This window comes from Quercus lobata, chromosome 5 (assembly GCF_001633185.2).
Source record: "Quercus lobata isolate SW786 chromosome 5, ValleyOak3.0 Primary Assembly, whole genome shotgun sequence".
NCBI lineage: Eukaryota > Viridiplantae > Streptophyta > Magnoliopsida > Fagales > Fagaceae > Quercus > Quercus lobata.
In genome coordinates, this window is record NC_044908.1 from 20968521 (window position 1) to 20991224 (window position 22704).

Genomic DNA, 22704 nt, shown 5'->3' on the forward strand with positions numbered 1-22704 from the left:
TACTCGATGCCACTAGTGCTAATCTAATTTCTATTAGATTTTTTGTCCCTTCAAAAGATGTGTCTATCATTTGCAATTGTAAATGGGACGTGGCTGGGTTCCTTGAGCTATTTGGATGCCTTTAACTAGGCTTTCCATCTAATGTCTTGCAAAAATTTGAAGAGAGCTTCCATGACTGAAATTAATTGGGCTTCTGACCTGGATTTAGTTCGAGAAGTAAAATATGACACTCGCATCCATTTTCTATTTCGTGCACTCAGGAACTCATGGAAATATTTTGAACCATCTGCTGATGTATTTGAATATTTATGAGAGTATAAAAGACACTAGTGCAAATAGGCTACACAGCCAACCCGTGTGCTCTTTTTTACCACCAAAATAAATTCTCTTTTGGCCCGCACACAACAATTTTCATATCAAAGCTAAATTTCTATTCCTATAAACTTGAACCATAAACTTTGTCAGCAAGTTGAAGTGAATCTACTTTCAACTATACCCAAAACAGGGTTCCTATTCTCATGAGTGAGAGCTATGTTTAAAGTTCACAATTGACAGACTTTTCATCTTACAAAATTTGTGGGATAAAAGTGAAGAATATAATTTAGATCAGTCTAACTAAAATTACCTGATTAAAGAGAATGAGAAATAAAAAAATTACTGGGTGATTGCAATACTCATGGGAAAAATAGTAACACCAACGAACCTATGTTTTTGGCAAAACAACCACTTATTTGGGCTAAAACAATGAGCAGCACACTAGAGGAGACAACTTGTCAACTACAAACATGTGAAGGTAATACCATGGAGTTTCTTTTATGTGAAAGAATAAGCCCATGGTACTCCTAGTGTTATGCTGTTTAGGCATTTTGGGAGGTTGGGGTTGTACGGGTTTCTTCCCGGACATTTTGTTCTGGATTCTGCAAAAATTCACGGGTTAGGAAATCAGGAATACTGTTTTGAGTTCCTGCAATGAATTCAATGTCAAAATCGAAAACTGAAAGAATGGCTTGCCATCGTGCAAAAATCTGTTTTGATGCAATGTTTTGAACATCTTTTTCTAAAACATGTTTTGCAGATTTACAATCAATTCTAATTAAAAACTTTTAATTCAAAAGATCACTTTGAAATTTTGAAATGCATAGTACTATAGATAAAATCTCTTTTTTAATAGTACTATAATTGAGTTGAGTGGGAGTCCAAATTCCTGAATGGAAACAGACAATCTGTTCAGGGGAAGTGGGACTAGCACGCTGAAGGAGAATGCCACCATAACCAATGTTTGAGGCATCTGTCTGGACTACCTTGAAGGAATTTTCAGAGGGGATTCCAAGGCAAGGGAGTGTCTTGACATATTTTTTGACCTGTTGAACAGCCAGTGTATGAGTGGGTGTCCAAGGAGGAGGATTGGTTCGGAGTCTATCAAAAAGAGGCTTGCATTGTTGCCGGAGATTTTGATAGAAATCAGAAATGTAATTGAGGGATCCTAAGAACCTTTGGAGTTGGGTCTTTTCAAGGATTTCATCTGGAAACTTTTCTGCAAACTGGATGGCTCTATCAATGGGTTTGATGACTCCATGTCTAATATCAAAACCTAAGAACCTGACACTGGTTTGGAAAAGCTTAATCTTTGGAGCCGAGACAACAAGACCATGTTTCTTGATGGTTTGGAAGAATGTTCTGAGATGCTTCCAATGTTTGTCTAGGGACTCTGAGAAAATGAGTACATCATCAATGTATACAATGGTGTGGCTGGAGAATGGATTAAAAATCTCATTCATGATATTCTGGAATTCAGAAGGTGCATTTTTAAGACCAAAGGGCATTACATTCCATTCGTAATGACCAAAGGGTGTGGTGAAGGCTGTCTTGTACCTATCAGACTCACTGATTTGTATCTGCCAAAAACCACTCTTCATGTCAAACTTACTGAAAACCACTGTTTTACCAAGCCTGTTAACTAAGTCTTTTTTGTTGGGGATAGGATACCTATATATATATATATATATTGCAAATATATTTGTAAAGTTATTGGAAAGAAAAGGAGTATATGTAAAAGGTTTTAAATAATAAATAAGGACAGAGAAACAAAATTGTTATTAATTAAGTGAATGAGGTGTAAGTCAATTAGCATTTAATACTACTTTTTTAACCATTAGATCAATTACAAATCTACGGTCTACAAATGGTGTAACTCTTATCAAGTTACACCAGGTGTAACTTAACCCATCTATATATATATATATATATATATTTTTTTTTTTGATATAAAAATTTACTGTTAATGTTTTAATCTCATTAAAATTTGAATCCAAGAGTCCAAATATTTTTTAAAATAGCATTTTTGGAGGCTAAAAGCATAAAAAAATAATTTAAATTATATTTGTGGGGCCACAGAGTTCATGACCCCAGCCCATTCCATGTTAAGGCCCAAGGCCTGCGCCGAGGAGAGGCAGGGCCAAGGACGCTCCATGGGAGTCAAGGACGGCCTAAGGAAATGGCCGAGGACGAGCTCCTGCTCGGCAGGCCATAAATACCCCTAAAAGGAAGAATGAGCACAGTGCAGAAGAAGCCCACGTAAAAGGCTACCAACACTGCAATAAAGCAACCTGCACCTGACAGGACCATGCTCTTCAGCTTTTGCAACCATCCCCCCAACCACTCTAGGTATGGGTTGACAGGACAAGTCTTAAGCCCTAGGAAATTGAGCTTACACGTGGACGCTGGCGAGAGGTCAAATGCCAGTATAAAAGGTTAAGAGAGAGAGAGCATGAGGAAGGGGGGGGGGGACAATGAGTCCTCCCCAACCATGGCGTCCTAGAAACAAGGAGAATAACAAGAACATAAAACTCCCCAAACTCCTTAGACGATGTTAACTGGCCGGAGCCTACCCAACCCACCGTCCGGTGACCAAGGCCTAACCTTTCAAACCCACGCTCTACAAGTGATATTGTTTGGGCCCTCTTTACGTATGAGCCCAATATTATCTTGGGGTCGTCATGGATCGAGTCCCTACAATTGGCGCCGTCTGTGGGAAGGCTTGTGCGTTGGCCCAGGCGGTGAAGCCAGAAGTCCTCCTCTTACTTCCAGCAGCCCGCTGCCGTGTCCTAACGTAGAGTTCCATTAGGGGCTGTGCTTCAAAGCGTTAGTAACGCGGACGGTTTTAGGGGCTTTCCATGGCGGATCAACACCGCATATCTTGATCGAGGGGCTAATCCCTCAAGGGGCTAACACCCCCCATCCCCATACTTAACAACTCTTCTAAGTTTTGGACAGAACCAAGGTATTGCATGGTCCTCGGACTCAAACCTATGGGGAAACCAACTACTTAATAAATCTAAGTTTTGGACAGAACCAAGATATTGCATGGTCCTCGGACTCAAACCTATGGGGAAACCAATTACTTAATAAATCTAAATTTTCTAAGTTTTGGACAGAACCAAGGTATTGCATGGTCCTCGGACTTAAACCTATGGGGAAACCAACTACTTAATAAAATCTAAGTTTTGGACAAAACCAAGGTATTGCATGGTCCTCGGACTCAAACCTATGGGGAAACCAACTACTTAATAAATCTAAGTTTTGGACAGAACCAAGGTATTGCATGGTCCTCAGACTCAAACCTATGGGGAAACCAACTACTTAATAAAATCTAAGTTTTGGACAGAACCAAGGTATTGCATGGTCCTCGGACTCAAACCTATGGGGAAACCAACTACTTAATAAAATCTAAGTTTTGGACAGAACCAAGGTATTGCATGGTCCTCGGACTCAAACCTATGGGGAAACCAACTACTTAATAAATCTAAGTTTTGGACAGAACCAAGGTATTGCATGGTTCTCGGACTCAAACCTATAGGGAAACCAACTACTTAATAAAATCTAAGTTTTGGACAGAACCAAGGTATTGCATGGTCCTCGGGCTCAAACCTATGGGGAAACCAACTACTTAATAAATCTAAGTTTTGGACAGAACCAAGGTATTGCATGGTCCTCGGATTCAAACCTATGGGGAAACCAACTACTTAATAAATCTAAGTTTTGGACAGAACCAAGGTATTGCATGGTCCTCGGACTCAAACCTATAGGGAAACCAACTACTTAATAAAATCTAAGTTTTGGACAGAACCAAGGTATTGCATGGTCCTCGGACTCAAACCTATGTGGAAACCAACTACTTAAGGAGAATTTTGGGTTACTCAGACCTACAAGAAGATCATTTACTAAAAGTCGGATTAAGTCCTAGGCATAAAGAAGATCCCGATCTGTCCTCAGAGCCTCAGCTCTAAGGGAACCGATGCCAACGAGCGTTTGAGCTCAGCATGATCGTACCTCAGTCCTCGGACTGGATACCAAAAAAAAAAAAAAGGGACAAAGGCTACAAAAGCCATTAGGAAGGCGGCGAAACACTCTAAGCACTTGGCGGCTCACATGGACGGCCCACTTTCGAACCACCCCTCCTCGGATGATTACCGCCTACACCGCACCGAGCATTCAGCTGTCATCTCGGCTAGTTTGGGGTATGTATCGTTTTTTCAGGTCGGCATTATTGTGCCGAACTGCTTTATTAAGTTCATAGTAACGTTTTTTCCTTAGCATGGGTTTCAGCCCTAAGTATTGTTCCTTTTAGGATGGCATTATCAAGCCGAATAGCCCGATAAGTACAGAATTACATCTTTCTTTCAAATAAAGGTTTTCGCTCTAAGTATCATTTGTTCAAGTCGGCACTATCGCGCCGTTTAGAGCAAGGCCTTTTTGTTAACTGGGATTTTGGCCCTAAGCATCGTTTAGAATATAAAAATTAAAAAGAAGTCATATGGTAGTACGTCTATTCACGACACAATCGTTTCAAAAAGAAGAAATAGAATATACAAAGTAAAGCAATGTTAATTTTTATTAATATGAAAAGGTATTACAGCGTACAATGAAGGGCTTAAACAAGCCTATACAAAAAATGAATTACAAAAAAAAAAGAAAAAAAAGAAACGACAAACAAACAACCAGAAGTCTTGCTAAGCTCCGCTCCGAAGTCTTTCCAAATTCTGCCTCAGTAGCAACCATATTGAGAGGAGGACCTCCCTTGGTGGAAGAGGAGAAGAAGAGAAAGAAGGAAAAGCACCAGGATGGATCTGGTGACGGTAAAGAAGAAGAAGGGGAGGCAAAAGGAGGCACCAGTGAAGGAAGAGAGGAAGAAGCAGGGACACTTTGCCCCTACGTCAGCCCTGACTCCTAACACGCTGGTGCCATGTTAGTTATGCTCATGAGAGAGCGACTGGCACTGATAATGGGTGACCCCAGCTCAGTCGCACCAAAGGCTTGACGCGACGAGCCCCTGCTTCGGATTTTGACTGAAGGAGGGATGAGAGGTATCTTGAGTCTCTGCCATCTCTGTCCTGATTGAGCCATTTTGAGTTTCGAGAAAACATGGCATTTCTGGGAGGGGTACAGTCTCTTCATTCTTGCTCCTATCTCAGGCGAATCACAATTTAAGGTGTAAGCGGGCAGATAAAGGAAACTCAGAGGGAAGCTAAGGGTTTAAGACTTTAAAAGGATTCAAGGGTCTCTGTGTAAGAGAAGTAACTTCCTACCTTTCTTCTTATATGAAGGGCAAGACAGAGGGCATTTAATCTGCCCAAATTTCCAAGAAGATCTGTAAATGCGAATATACCCACTCCATTTCCCCATGCCGTCAATAACTGCCGGATTTAAATAATCTCGTAAAGGGAAATCATTAAAGACGCGTCTCGAACACTGAAGCGGCAGGAGCACCTCGTGAATGAATTCACAGGAATGTCTCGTAGTCCGGTGTGTTTCCTAGGTAGATGAAGAGACGCTCGCATTGACGAAGGGCAGAGCTAAGCAGTCCGCACTAAAGACGTGGCATCACCAAAACCCTCCTCTTTGACCAAGAGGTCGGACAGCAGGAATTTGAGGGGCTATTGTGGGGCCACAGAGTTCATGACCCCAGCCCATTCCATGTTAAGGCCCAAGGCCTGCGCCGAGGAGAGGCAGGGCCAAGGACGCTCCATGGGAGTCAAGGACGGCCTAAGGAAATGGCCGAGGACGAGCTCCTGCTTGGCAGGCCATAAATACCCCTAAAAGGAAGAATGAGCATAGTGCAGAAGAAGCCCACGTAAAAGGCTGCCAACACTGCAATAAAGCAACCTGCACCTGACAGGACCATACTCTTCAGTTTTTGCAACCATCCCCCCAACCACTCTAGGTATGGGCTGACAGGACAAGTCTTAAACCCTAGGAAATTGAGCTTACACGTGGACGCTGGCGAGAGGTCAAATGCCAGTATAAAAGGTTAAGAGAGAGAGAGCATGAGGAGGGGGGGGGGGACAATGAGTCCTCCCTAACCATGGCGTCCTAGAAACAAGGAGAATAACAAGAGCATAAAGCTCCCCAGACTCCTTAGACGATGTTAACTGGCCGGAGCCTACCCAACCCACCGTCCGGTAACCAAGGCCTCGTCTTTCAAACCCACGCTCTACAAGTGATATTGTTTGGGCCCTCTTTATGTACGAGCCCAATATTATCTTGGGGTCGTCACGGATCGAGTCCCTACAATATTTATTAAAAATAAAATTTTTTAAACTATGGTCCCACTAGGATCAATGAAAGAGAAGGAAAGAAATGAGAGAAAAAAGAGTAAATTAAATTCCACCCTAAATTTAAGGGGTATTTGGATTTTATACTTTAAAATTTCAGAATTTAGATTTTACCCCCTGAAATTTGGGGTGTTTAGATTTTACACCATATCATTTTAAAATTTGAATTTTATCTCCTAAAGTTTGGGAGTGTTTAAATTTTATACTCAAAATTTTGAAATTTTAGAGAGTAAAATCTAAATACTCCCAAATTTTAGATAGTAAAATCTAACCACCTCTAAAACATTAAAATGTAGTAAAATTTAAATTCTGAAATTTAATTGATCCCAAATTTAAGGGGGGTAATTTCTTAAAATAAAAATTCAGAAGATAAAGATGAACGTTAATAAAAACAAAGGATGGAAAGAAATAAACCATCAAAAGGAAGATGGTAAAAATGGATTAAAGGGTATTGATGTAATATGGTGCCATATACGTTGTTACGTAAGCCGCCTGAGTCCTGCACACATCACATAATAAGTGTTGTTACCCAATGCAAATCCAGTGTCATTTCATTTACAATATTTAGGGCTTGTTTAGTAAATATATTTAAACAACCGTTTTCAAATTTTTTTTTTTTTGGGTGAAAAGGTGTGTTTAACGTGGGTCTAAACTTGTACCAAACATGCCTTTCTCTCTGTTTCTGCTTTACTGCCTTTACAATCTCTCAACAATGGAGGGGTCTGGGTGAAAAGATTTGGAAGGTTCTCTCTCTGAGTTCACTCTTGCTGAGGTAGAGTCATCCTTCTCTTTGTCTTGCCAGTGATGGGTCTGTCATTTTTCATCTTAATCTGCTTGAAATTTAACAACTTAGCCGTAAACACCTTCCTAGCTTCCCCTTTATATGATACGAATGGTTGAAATTTTTTTATATATACTGGGGTGCTTTGTATTATGATATTTGAGTGTTTTACTTGGCTGCCCAATTCAACTTTGTATCTCAACCATCTAAGCTTCCTGGTTTACATATTGCTACCAAACTTTGAACTTTAGCATCACCAAGCCTGTAAACAAATTTAAATGAAAGACCCTCTCTTTATTTTGGTGGGTGATTGGCTAGTGGTTTGATATTAGTTTATATGATGATGGGTTTTGATTTAGGCCTTCCCTACTAGGCTGAGGAGGCTTTATAAGCTTGGGTAGGTGGCAAGTGGCAACCTTTAAAGGAAGAACAATCATAGGGGATGTGCTTTTAGGTATGGTATACACTAATCTATGATTTTCAAGTGGTCAATTATGCTGCAGCATATCGATGTTGAAAGTTGAAACTATTATTTTGTTTGAGAGGAAGAGGGCGTTTTTTTAGCATTTATTGTACTTATAACTCTAAAGAAGAAAAGGGAAATTTGCTTGAAACAAACAAAGGAAGATTCCAGGATAGGACTTGCCTTTTATCTCAACTGGTTGGGACCTTCTAGTGTTTTCAACGGAGAGATCAGGTTCAAGTCATCCCTTCCCCAACTATCAAATTATTAGGGGGAAAAAAGATTACCAGTTAGGGACTCAGTAGGTAGATGCACTATTTTTTTTTTTTTTTTTTGGGTTACAGGGCTTGCTTGGTACGACAAAATATGACTTTTGTTTGCACATTGGACATCAATGGGCAAGTGCAACACTAAAGAGGATCCTTACTCTTTAAAGGATATTAGTTACCATGTGGTACATATATTTGTATTGATTAGTCTGACACTCCTATCAGAAGGGAAATTAATTGTAGTTTACAGGCTTTACTTTCCACTTTCACTAGCATCAAAGTTTTGATGGTTAGCTAATTATTTTAACAAAGGGGGAAGAGACGATCTTTCTTCCAAAAAATTGATGATTTAGTAATTCTGTTACATTTTTTGGTGGAAATTTATATAGACGATTATAAACTTCTTTTTTGAGCAATACATGTTTCTGTGTCGGAGCATCGTGTAAGATTTGCAGAAATAATTTCTGAAAGACTGAAATCTTATATTCTAGCATTGGTATGATTTGTTCATTATACTGATCAATATATGGTTAAATTGTGTGACCTTCCTTCATACATATTATGTTGCTTCTGGTGGTGATGAGATTAGTTTTCCAGCTAATACTTTCTAAAACAAAGAGGATGTGGTGTGGATTAATTTTTGGTTGATCAAAGCTTGCTAAAACATCACAATTATCAGAGTGTGCAAAACTCTTCCTATTCAGGCTAAATGAGCATGTTCCTTTGTTTTTGCAATGAAATTGGCACCCTTAGATCAAATGTTGAGATTAGTTGAACCCCAGTAGTTGGAATAGATTATGAGGGGTGGAGCTGGGGGGGGGGGATGGCAATTTGGCTCTCTTTTTGTTTAACTTCTAATATTATTTTTTGCTCTTTCAAAGATCAAAGAAATGGGGAAAATATTCAAGGATGTAGGGGAACAATCACTGGGTCAGGAGTTTTGCCAAGATATTGCAACCAGCTTTAGGTGAATTTCCATTTCACTCATATCTTAACTATAGCCTAATTCAATGACACACCCTTATGTGCTTCCTTGTAACAGGGTTTAACCAATCCTCATATCATATATATTTCTTGGCTTGCTTTATCATTGCAGTCACTCAGCTAGTCGTAAGGGAAAATCTGCCATAAAATGGGAGCAGCTTTTTAATTCAAACTCTACCAATTTTCTTTGTTTTTGAAACTCTTATAACTATATCGTTCTTATTGTGTTGTAGGTGCAGAGTTGGTTCCTGAACAAACAAGAACAGTTGCAATATAAAGCTACTCCCTCATCTGGTGCCCTGAAATTATTTGTTGATCATTCAGATGCACCTATTTCAAGCAATGCCCCTTAAAGTTCAACTTCTAAAGGTCAATTTGTTTGTCAGCACGGGTGGAACTGTTGACAAGATAGTCATGATTATTATTATGTTCAATACTTGTTCTGTGGGATATGAGATTCAATGCTCAAATAATGATTACATATAAAAAAATTATCAGGAAAAATAAGTTGTTTGATTTATCACAAAACTATATCTTGGTTTGTTTACTGCAAGTGCAATATCAACATAAAATATCACTCACTGTTGAGTAAAAATTAGTTCTCTCTATGCTGTCATATCACTGAATTCATAACAAAGAGAAGAAGAAAAGCTAATCACAAAACAAAAATTTTGTAATCTGATAAATCTCTTGATGTGGATTCATTTGCCTAAAGCTTGACAAAAGTCGTTATAGTATGTTGGTTCAGGTGTGGCATATAAATGTTTGGTGGTTTAGGGTTCATTCTCAATAGTGCCCATGCCTTAATTGATAGACTGTAATGTTTAAATATTTGTGCTGTTACATGGTCGCGTGTAATTTCCTGGTGCTTCAACAACCTAAACTGAGTACCTTACCAAAATGTTGGCCCCAACTTGGGAACTATTGTTTAGCTTATGAAAAGGTGCTCACAAGTTTACTATGGCCCTTTTCTAAGTATTTTGAGTACCAATCTCTTAATGCACTGACTAAGTTGGTTCTGCAATTGTATAAGTGATGTTGCATTTTTGCAAATTGATTTAATTAGGTCAATTTTGAATATATTTTATTTGTATTATACTCATCTTAATTTACTGTGTAAGTACCATATATTTTTCTTTTTCTTTTTGTCTTAGTAAAAATAAACTATTTTGTTTGTTTTAAGTATTCTTCCTATTTCTCCATGTCTTATCCAGTATTTTGTATTTATTATTTCTGCTATTGTTTATCACTCAATGACCATCTGGGAGGGATTATTTTTGGCAATACCTAGTGCAACATATCTTTGGCCACTTCAATTGTTGTGTTAATGTTGTATGTGATCCTCATGTCAAGCCATGGAGGTCTACTATGGTTTAAAATGCATTCTCAATAAACTAGTTTGTTTATAGTGGTAAAATTGGAATATTTCATGTAATTTAATGCAATTATACTTTTCTAGAGAAGCTTACGATAACGATTTTTATTGCAGTTAAAAAGGCCTTAGATCTTTCAGAGTTGAGGTATGAAGCTAAATCGTCGAAAGATAATGCATGGTGAGAATGCATCTTTTACTTTTAATTGAGAAATTCAAAACCTTATCTTGAAATGTATATATGCATATTAGCTATATGAAATATGTCCTATGTGTTATACATAGCATGTAACTTCTAGAACACTTGTACATCTTCATGCATAGGATTTGGCATTATATATTCTTTTTATTATACATTGCAATATAGCATATAAAATTTAGGAGTAATTACACTAAATTCACCTGTGGTTTGGCCCGAAATCACTTTGTCTACCTATGGTTTAAAAAGTGTCACTTAACCCACTTGAGGTATGTTCCGTTTGTTTTCCGTAACTCACCTCTGTTACAATCAGGGGTAAATAGGTATTTTTACTCAAATTTTATGTCTCTCTCCTCCCAAAACAAAAAATAGCAAAAAAATGCAAAAGAAACAAGATAAAAAAGGGAGGGTTTTGAAACCTTCCCTGGATCTTTCAAAAAAAGAAAAATCCACCTCTCTCATAACTTCATTTATATCCTGAAAATTCCACCTCTCTCATGACTCAAATCGAGTACTTGTAAATAACCCAAATTGGCTAAAATTTCTGGGAGGTTTCCTTGTAAGTTATTGTTTCGAACAGAGACCTTGATGAGGGACTTTGGCAATGTTAATGGAACTTCACCAAAGAGCTCATTATCTCTGACATCGAAGAAATAGAAGTTTCTAAGAGAACCCAGTTTGGGAATCTTGCCACTGAGGTTGTTTCTTTGGACTTCGAGTCTTTTCAGGCTAACCAGTTTGTTCAAGGTTAAAGGAATGGGACCGTTTAGTTCGTTGTTGAGAGGCAGAGCTCGTGGAGCTGAGAGAGTGAGCTGAGCAAGTCGGGGATTGGACCAGAGAGCGAGTTTCTGGAGAGGCTGAGTCAGCGGAGGCGAGTTGAGTTGGACAGTGAGTCTGGGATTGAGCTTGAGAACGAGTTGTCTGAAATTTCGAGGGTTTGTAAGTAAGGGAGTGACCAAGTAGTGGAAGTGAGTGAGTAACCCGCTGGGTCGAGAGTGATCTCGGTGACTCGGGATGAGCCGGAGACAACTTGGTCGCATCTGAAACCGCACGTGAAGTGGTTGCTGAAGATGTGGTCACATGGGTCCAACGAAAAGTCCCATGAACTTAGACAAGAACCAGGTACAATGGACTTTGGGTTGAGACCATTTTTTAGATCTTTGAGAACCTTAATATCTGCTGGGTCTGTTGTTGAATCTACAAGGAAGAAACGTTGGGAAAATGCTAACATTAGAAGCAATAATGAGAGATCATAGAAAGCACCATTGCACATGGCCATAGGTTTTCTGAGCTTTGAAGCTGTTTGTAGATTTGAGTTTTGAAGAAGAGAGAAAGAGAAGTACAAAGGAAGAGAGATTGAGATTGATCGTATTTGTACGGTGAGGTTGATAGAGTTTTCAGGATATAAACGAAGTAATGAGAGAGGTGGATTTTTCTTTTTTTTTGAAAGATCCAAGGAAGGTTTCAAAACCCTCCCTTTTTGATCTTGTTTCTCTTATATTTTTGTGCTATTTTTTGTTTTGGGAGGAGGGAGATATAAAATTTGAGCAAAAATACTTATTTGCCCATGATTTTAACAGAGGTGGGTTACGGAAAACAAACGAAATATACCTTAGGTGGGTTAAGTGACACTTTTCAAATCACTGATAGGCAAAGTGATTTTCGCCCAAACCCCAGGTGGGTTATGTGTAATTACCCCTAAAATTTAAAATACTTGTATATCTTCGTGCATAGGGTTTGGCATCATTATATTCTTTTTATTATACAGGAACCAGTTTAGAAACATAAATCAATGGCGTTAAATCGTTACTTCAGTGTGCCTTTTGATTGTAATGGCTTTCGCTGGAGCACTCATGTGTTCCTTCAATTTCTGTTTATGTATGTAATGCTTGTAATTCTGTGGGATTTCCAGACCCTGAGGAGGTTAGATGCATGAAGAATGTAACTTTAGCTGTTAAGGGTTTTGGCATATTATGGTAGTGACAGGTAGTCCAATCTGATTTCAATTAAAATTGAAAAAAGAAGAAGAGTGTATCATGTTCATTAATCAGGTGACAGCCCAAATTAGTAATATTTAAATATGTTGAGAAATGTTTCTTGATTTTTTCCTTCTAATGTGCCCAACTTGAAATCATTAAATTTAGGTAGGTTAGTCATTGGATTTACGTGGGTAATTTGTCTGCTATAATTGAGGGCATCATAGACCACTTGCTGTTTATAAGAAATGATAAACAGGATAATATTTTAGGAACATTTGTTCAGGTAACCCCAAGATATATCAGTTAAAATTTGAACTGAGAACTTCACAAATATGGATTGCAAATTCAATAAACTTATACGCTATTGTTCTCTTTGAGTAGTTATACTTGTTTTTAAAACCTATAATTGTTGTTATCATTGTAGTCAAAGGCGAGCCAGGTGCTTGCCTAGTCGCCTGGGAAAGCAAGACGCCACTAAGGCACCTTAAAGGCTCTAAGGTGAGGTGCCTCTAGTGAGGCACTTGCCTTTACAGCCTAGGCAAGTAAGGCGATGACTTAAGCCATGAAAAAGGCACTAAGGCGATGACTTAAGCCATGGGTTACAACTATTAATTTGATATTTTCTAAATTCTGTTTTTGAGGGTGGTAGAGTGAGTTAGATCTTTTTCTTTCCCACTTTTCTAATAGATTCAGTTAGAGTTCAGTCTTCTTCTCAATTGATCATCTTCAACTCCAGAACTTTCTCAATTGCTAAAAATTAGTTTTATTTGATTTAATAAATTTATTTGTAAGACCTTTCGCTGGTGCTAAAAATTAGTTTTATTTGATTTAATAAATTTATTTGTAATTTTAAGTATAATTATATTAAATATTATTGAAATAAGTTTTATATATTAAAAAAATTGTAATATATGTGAGGCAGGACGGGGTTTTGTAGGGCCTAAGGGGCAGGTAAGGTGGGAATGAGGTAAAGACAAAACCACTTAGGGGCAGGGGTTTGGCCCTGCCTATGGTATTAGTAATCAGTTTTTTTGTGCAATTATATGCAAAACCTATTGTTAGATTAATTAATTTATATAAAAGCTTGTTGTAAAACCTATTGTTAGAATAACTAATAGAGCCTAAATCATGTCAATCCTATTTTGAAATAATTTGATAGACATAATTTCTTCATGCAACACATTGAAAAACACTTCATTATAATATTTCAATATGCTATGTACGTATGATTTAAATTCTATATGTATAATAAATATATTAAAAATTTGGCGCCTTGCTTTACTTGAACTAGCGCCTTTTTGTCGCCTCACGTCTCGGGCCATACAAGGCCTTGGTGCCTTAAGGTTGCCTTTTGCGTTTGACTACCTTGGTTGTTATGGAGTCCCACTAAAGCAGTAGCCCCTCCTGTTCCGACTTTACCTCTTAAAGACACCTGAAATTGTTCAAAATCATGTATTGTAGGTATGTCAATATGAAATGATACCTGGAATATACTACTGCTATTTACATAATATAAAGAACGTCTTCCTTCTTCCATGAAATTCAAATTAGGTAAGAGAATAAAACAAATTTCACATTACCTTGTTAGTTCTTATGTGCAAATTTCATATTTAGATTATATAAAATTATAGAATATTTTGCTTGTTCCATGTGTTAACTTAATTACATAGTTCAAACTTTGTGCTGATGCTGTTTCTTTATATTTTGACATTAAAGATTTCACGATGATGCGTACAATATATTTCTAAAGGTCAAATATGAGCACTTGACGCTGTAACAATGAGTTGCATGTTGCCGTTTCAGAATTTAGAAAACATAAACTATAAAATGTATTGTAAAAGTAAAAAGAAGTCATGAAAGTAAGATAACATTAAGAAAGAAATGGTTTTGGTTAAACATTACATTTGAGGACAAGCGAAGGTTTGTTAAGGATTTATAATATCTTGTAAAGTGACTTGGAGCTTTTGCTTGAATATTCTTTATTTCAATCACTGGTATGAGTTTATAGGTATGCTATTACCTTTAAATATTTACCCTTTTTTTAAGGCATAATCGCTGGTATAATTTATCCTTTTTTTAATGCATGCTTGCTTATATGTATGTTATTACCTTTAAATATTTCTATATCATTACCAGCTTCAATCTCTATTTCCCTTAAACCCAAACTTTGAAGTGTGAATCCATTCTTCCTACCTTGCTTGGAGTTGAATCGACATCACTTAGCATACTTTGTGTATGAATTCACGACTTAATAGTTAATAGGTCAACAGATCTTCTAAGATAGTTATTGTTTGCACTTGCAACGTTTTTTCTTGGATTTCATGCTGAATTCTAATTTATTCAGAATGAAGCATAGATTCTTTCTTTGATACAACTCCGTTAAAAAACTTGATATTTTCAAAAAGATTAAAGTAGTAGTGGTTCCCAGCATTCTGGTTTCCATGATGTTATAATGTAAACTCAAGAAAATCACAATTTTTTTTACAGCTAGGATAGAATCAATTTCAAAATATATAATCTTGGTTGTGAATGTTGTAATCTCCTTTAAATTGATATTGTAACCGTAGCTAACATTTTTATGGCTTTCTAGGTATGATGTTGCTTCGTTCCTCAGTTATAGGGTTCTTCATTAAGGCGAACTTGTAAGATTCATCATCATCTTTGTTGTTATATATTTTAGGGATAATAAAAATTCTCTTAACATAGGTCTCCTTCAATTATTAATATCTTTGGAAGAAAAAAAAAAAAAAAAAAAAAAAAAAAAAAACTCTTCCATATCTAAGTGCTAAATAAAACAGGTTGCTTTGTAGTGTTTGTCGCATAAATATGCTTCATGAGCAACAGACGCTTGGATTATTTCAAGCAAGAGCTAGTCTGGAATCCTTATTGGTATTTAACCTGATTTGAATTTAGAATAATATGAGTGAGGCTAATTTAGAGATAAATTTATTCAATTTGGTATAAGCTTTGATTCTTGTTGCATTTGTCTGTTTTCTTCTTCTTTGAATTTGATTCTTGTTGAGTTTAGCATTACTCGCTTCTCTCTTCAAGAGGGAAAAGGAAGAGTTGTTTGTATAACTGTATATCTTACTAGCTGATATTGATAAGCTACCCTGTTGGTGCAAAAGAATGATGATTACCTGTGGGAAATAGGGATCCAATTGTCAGGGGTCTCTTATGTTGGGTACATTTCCTATAAAAATAGAACCATGTTGGCAAGAAGTTGTTGTGGTTCGGATTGTAAAATTATCAAGGATTTTTTTTTTTCCCGGAATATTTACTGTTCGCTCTCGCACATACAATTTATCTGGATAAGTGTTAGTAAAAGAAAAAATCAGGTTGGAATAACAAAAAATAGCTTCATTCTTCAATAAGCTTATAGCATAGATACTCAATGCAAAAAGGTACACTTGGTGAACTCCTGTTTTGTGTGGGATTGATCATGTCCTAACAAAATCAATATCTGTCAAATTCTTGCATGCAATTATATAGTTATATGGGATACTGTGGAACAAATCAAGATCATAAAGCATGATATTGGCTAATCTATGTAAAGGTGTGAAATCGTGTTATATATCACAGGAAGTTTGTGTACGATATGCTGGCTTTGGTAAGGAGGATGATGAATGGGTGAATGTAAAAAATAGAGTGCCGAGAGTGGTCTATTCCTTTAGAAGCCTCTGACTGTCATAAGGTGAAGGTTGGAGATCTTGTGCTATGCTTCCAGGTAATCATTTCCGTAGGTTTTTTTATTTTATTTTGTTTGTTGGATATGATCCATAAGATGTGTTACAAACTTACAATCATGGGTCCTCATGTCCAAACAAACATGATGCCTTCAAAATTATGAGCTCTTAGATAATGATGCAGGGAGCATTAAAATCATTTTAAGATTTTATTTTTGAATGCGAAATTAATTTTATTTTTGAATTTAAATTTTGAATGGGGTTTTTAATGTTAAGGGTTTTAAGGGATTTGATTGGGTATTTTCTATATTAGTGTAATCCCTAAACCCTATTTAACTAGTATTCCTGTAATGGTGAAAAGGGGAGATGATATTGAATAAGAATTATTATAATGAGTTGAGAATTTGTCTCCTCCTTTGGTTTCTTTGTTTGGTGGGGATGCTAAATGCCCTTAGGTGGTGAAGCCTAGGATTTGTTCTTTTGTTACTTTTTTCATTTCCTATATCCCATTTGTGTTTTGCATCAGATATTCAAAGAACAACAAAGGTTCATAATTATCAGTCCTACTTAACTTGGGAAGGAAATAATGGAGGGAGCTTGTTAGGTAGTCAAAAACTTTCCCTAGATTTTACAGATATATTCTCTTTTTGCCTCAACAGCTTGTTCACAGGAAAGAGAACATCATGCGGTTTACTGTGATGCCTATATTGTTAAAATCAAAAGGATGCCACATGACAATGACAGTAAGGGCTGCAGGTGCATCTTTGTTGTCCGCTATGACCATGATCACACTGAGGTAATATATGGCAAGTTACATTGTTTAAATTTCTCTCCCTTTTTCACTTATGTGTGCTGTTTTCTTCTCTCTCTTAGCTTACATCTCTCCCTTTATATTTCTCTATCATTTTCTAGACAAACAAACAGACTTTTCTACTCAATTAATATCTGTTTCTTACGGTTTTCGTTTTGATTTCCTCACAAAGATCATCGCCATCAAATTGATTTCACCAAGTTGTTACTATTATTTGACGAATTGTTTATATATCTGATGGATTTGATAGATGCGGATTTGATGAGAGGTTAGGGCTTATTTGATCTGAAACCATCCCTAATTCCTTGTGGTCTACTATTTCATATATTTTTTTTTTCAACCACAGCTTCGTCAATTAGGGTTTCCTCCATCATTGCCTAATTTTTTCACATTTTTGTTTCTGTTTATTGCTCATATACTCCAGATCAAAGCATGTCTTTTTATTTCATTTTTTGAATTTGGTTATTTGATTGATTTACTATTTTTCAATCTTGCATGTATTGCATATAATTTTGTTTTGAAATTGTGGATAAAGAATGTTTCGTTTTCACTTCATTTCAGTTTAATTTAGTGGAAATGGCATTCATTTTATGCTCGTGATTTGTTGAACTGGTAATAATGGTTAATTTGGGAGCATAGTTATTGATTTAGCTTTCATATTTTAGAGCTATGAATTTTTTTTGTAAAGTGCTTGGTTTCCAGTGCCCAATTCATCTCTTTTGAAGTGTTTTGCTAGCTATTTGTCTCTCTAATGGATTGGTTTGTACGTTTTTTATTTATTTTTTATTATACTAAATCAGCGTTTCTTTGATTTGAATTTTGAGCATATTCAAATTTGTATTGATGGATCAATCTATTGATAGGTACGTGGAGGAGTGGGACAAGATTGTGTGGAGGATGGGACAGTGAATTGACTACAAGGATGAGTATAGGCCCATGGACTTGATCTTCATGGAGAGTGTGTGGTGGGTCTTGCCTTTGAAAAGGGCCTTGTTTATAAGGATTTCAAGGTCTGTTTTTTGTGAATCGGTTAATGAAACTTGTTTGTTATCATTATAAGTTCTTTTTCAGTGAATTGGGTAGTGAATTGATGCATTTCCTTTGTTTGTTAATGAATTATTTTATGATTATGATTTTGAATTTCATTTTGAGTTCCTTTCAATGTGATATGATGGTTTCACTCTGTTGCTGATAGTTCATTTTAATGGCTGCTAAAAAGTTTTAGTACAAGAAGAAATGAATATATATATATTTTTTTGGTTTTGTTGTTTTAGTCATTTTCATTTTGAGTGAACTATGTATTCAACTCAAATGCATCTAAGGTTTTTAGGTAGAGATTTATGTTGGCAGTCCATGATACTGGAAGGTCATAATATCCTACTTTGTCTCATACGCCAATGAAATCTAGTAAATGACATCTCTTCCCTAGTATGAGCAAGGTGAAGGTCACAATTTTGGATTCAAAACCCATCATTTGTGTGTATTGTGTTCACTAACTGATAAAAATATAATTTCATGCTTTATATAATTTTCTAGGGTCTAAACAAGATATTTTGAGTTGAATTTTTTTAAGATCATAATTATTTTGGTTTTTGAAGATATTTTGTATTATAAAGATTTGTATTCATATACAGAGAACTATTGCTCTCCTATCTTATAATCCAAAAGTAGAAGGATTGCTCTCTTATCTTAAAATTGTGGATGGTGGAATTAATTAATGTAGGTGTTTATTGATTATCAATGCCATTTTTAATGTATATTGATTTTTGGACTTCTTTGGTCATGTTATTTTGATTACGACAGTGATCCAGAGGACAGTGATCTAAGATACTCTTAGTCTCTTAACATAGTCAATTGAGAGTTTTTATTTTGATTTTTTACTTTACCTTTTCATCAGAATAAAATGCTTACATCTTATATTTGTTTACAATAGAACACTGGAGGAAGTTCTGGAGATGAATGATCATGGTCAAGGTGCTCATTGGAAACAATAAAATGCTTACATCTTATTTTTATCTTTTCTACTATTTTGTCACTCTTAATACGGTACCTAAGAGCATGATTAGACTTTCATTCCATATGAGGATTTTCCTTTGTTGATTTAGATAGTAATAATAATGTGTTCTAGCTCTTCATTTGCAAATGTTAGTGTTCATGGAGAGATCAACATGACATTTAGCATAGATCCTTTGTTCATAAATGGTTACAATATTGACATGTTTCGGTATGTCATGGCAAGATTGATGGGAAAGTATTGTCATATTTTATTCCGTTTTTATTATTACTGCATGTGTGTGCGCTATGCTGACTTATTTAAGATTATCTTATTGAAAGTGCAGTCGTTCATTTCCAATTATATATATATTTTTCCAAATTCAATTACAAAGGATCTAATTAATTTGATAGACTTTTCTGACAATTGTGTTTTATGCAGATGCTCTCTTATATGGGGGGAGAATGGAACTGAAGTTCAGGAGTATGGTGCGGTGGGTAAAATACAATATGAGGATTAGGATGATGAGAGTTTAAAGAGATGGAAGAAGCAGCTTCTTGGGAGTGTGGACTTCAATTCTGTTGGAGGTAATCATTTTGTCTTTTACTAATTGTTTATTTGTGAACTTTGTTTGGTTGTGAAGAAAATGGGGGGCAAAAAATACAAATTTGGAATCTTTCGTTGTTTTGAATTCCAAATTCTGCCTCCACTTTTCTTTTGCATGGAATCAGAAGTCATAACTTATGTTATGCTCTAAGATAGCTAGGATTAGCCACAAAGAAAAGTGGAAAATAAATTTTTCCAATATTAATTTTATGGCCTTCGAATTAAACAAAATGTACTGACTTTCAAAATAATTTTGCTTCCAAATTTTGCTAGCATTTACTTTAAATCTTGGCTGTTTGATGGTCTGACTTCAAGTTTTAAAAAAGAAGTATCTTTGGTGTTAATCCATGTTATATACCAATGCAGTAATTTACTTCTATGGGTATTTAATTTGGCCCCTCTTTTTTCTACTATTAGTTACCTCATATTGCTAATCTAATAGGTGCAGAGGATCTTACCCATCTACTTTTGACTTCTAGCCATCTATTACTGTTGTCTTACCTATTCCATATAAAATAGCAAGAGAAGTTGCTAAGTGGCAGCACTTTGTACGACTGTTTTCATATGGCTTTAAATGAAGCACTGAAGAAGAAAGTTGAGGCTCAAGATTGCAACTGGAGAAATAATGACACATGCAGGGGAAAAGCTCTAAAATAGTGCGAAAAAAGGCCATGGCTTCTGCTTCTACATTGTGCTGTGATGGAGAGGAGAGAGTTCCTTATCAAATACAATGGATAAGGTATTTAAATGAATGTACGTGTGGCTGGTCTGTGGAGTCTCAGCTTTTGTTATGCTAGTTTGGTTGGGGAGTAATTTTGGTTTTAGGCCTAGGATCTATTGGGAAGTAATGACTAAGGACAAGGATTCGTTATTGTAAATTTAAGAGTGTTGAGTTGAGTTGTGTTGATTCGTTATTGTAGGCAGAGTAGTTGAGTTGTGAAACAGATTAGTTGAGTTGTGTTGATTTGTTTCACTGTGTTATTAAGTGTAGTTGATTGACTGTTGTAATTTAATTTGGAATTGCACAATTGTGTTTACGTTTATATTTTTAATTATTTTATTAAATTTTGATTAATGTGAAAGTGTGCATTAATTTTTTTTTTTTTTAAAACTTATTTTAACGACTAAAAACTGTTGAAACTTATCTCAAGATCCTTTTACCAATTGTTGGGTGCCTATGAATAAAAGTAATAAGCATATTTTAATATATATTTATGTGTATATCTTTCAACAATTTATAATAATATTTTGACCTTTACTAACCATTGATAAATGTGTAACATTTTTTTAAATGGTTATATAGGTTGTAGAAAAATGCTCTTAACACAGTTTTTAATAACGGTTTTATAAGATCATTCCAACGGTCAAAAATACTTTTTTTGACAATTTCAACTGTTGAAAATAACCAAATTTCTTGTAATTAGCTTGTAACCCGGCATGGCTACATTACATATTTACATCAATATATCAAGCATGGTTTATTATTAATTTGTCACATGCAATTCATTTAATTGGTTTTGATAGTGGAGGACCTTGGCACCATGTTTCAGAGTAATGTGACTTTATTTTATTTATTTGCAAAGTTAGCAACTACGTTATCTAAAATTAATAGAGCTATAAAACCTAGTGCCTAAGGTAAGAGCATTTTCAACAGCTTCTCTATATTTTTGTATTCTTTGGACAATGAACAGTGACATTTACTTTTTACCTATTTACTTTTTTAAATACATCTTTCAGCAAATTCTCTATCCTTTCTCTATCTCATTTAAATATTATTTTTTCATTCATTATTTATTCTTTTTTTAACAATTATATTTTTTTTAATGAGAAGTGTTATTTTCACAACATTTTTAGCAATATTTTCACAACAAAATTTATATAAAAAGTTGTTACTAGTTCTAATATGAATCTACCGTTGAAATTATTTTTTTACTTATCAATATTAACTAATAACAATTTATTACTTCAAATTTATTGTGAAATATTGTGAAAATATTATGGTAACATTTCTCAATGGTGATTTTTATTCTTTTTCCTTTCTTTCCTTGCATCCATACATTTCTTTTTCTTTCTCTTTTTTCTCTTGTTTTTTCTCCTCCACACACGTATCCCCATCCCCACTCCTCTCATCTTGTTTTTATTTTTCTAGAACTCTTCCTCCACACAATGTGTCCTCTTTCCATTTATTTTTCTTTCTTCATCTCTAGCTCTCTCTTTCTCATTCTCTCTCTCATACTCTCACCCTGTCACACACACATTACTGGTGGAAAATTTAAAGCTATGATATTGGAGATGGCAGTGATAGAATTTAAAGCTTGCTTCGCCCAAGAGAAGAGTTTCTGAAGAGAGCGAGCTGCGTGATGTACTCTAAAGAGAGAAAGAATTTAAAGCTAGCTTTGCCCAGAATTTAAAGCTTGCTTCCCGTTGTTTTTTGACGAGAAGCAAGGAGTGTTTTTGCTAAAGAGAAGCAAGAGAAAGAGAGCGAGCGAGCAAGGAAGAAAGTGAAATGGAGGAAAGAGAGAAAACCCTTTTTTTTTATTCAATGACTGATTATTATAATAGTTAAAAACATTTGAAGTGTGAATAGGAAACGTTACAGAACTTACAGTGTTCTCTACTGGTAGAGAAACACAGTAGCAATTCTAAAAAAAAAGAAAAGAAAAAGAGATGGAGAAGCTATTGGAGTGGGTTTTTGGGGTGTTTTCTCTCTAAAATTGGCTTTAAAGAAGCCATTGGAGATGCTCTAAAGCCCTAAAACTAGGCTTCACATTCCCAACATACCTTATAAATTACCCTAACCTTCTCTGCTTGCATCTCTCTCTCTCTCTCTTTTTGCCTTTCTCAATAAAACATGAGTTGTTTCTCAAAAAATAAAAATCAAACACTAGTTCTCATAATCAAAAGCAGTTTCCAAGTACCATGCACCCTTGATGCGATAGTCACTCTACAA

General features: G+C 35.7%; 1 long non-coding RNA gene and 2 pseudogenes across 1 annotated transcript; 2 read left to right on the top strand and 1 right to left on the bottom strand.

Moving 5' to 3' along the window:
* The first annotated feature begins 7223 nt into the window (after positions 1–7223).
* Positions 7224–9333, top strand: LOC115991855. The gene is made up of 3 exons (XR_004092349.1): positions 7224–7383; positions 9006–9091; positions 9221–9333. It is a non-coding gene; the product is annotated as an uncharacterized LOC115991855 (long non-coding RNA).
* Positions 9334–9341: 8 nt separating this feature from the next.
* Positions 9342–20782, top strand: LOC115990150 (annotated as a pseudogene).
* Positions 11018–12729, bottom strand: LOC115991854 (annotated as a pseudogene).
* Positions 20783–22704: the final 1922 nt, after the last annotated feature.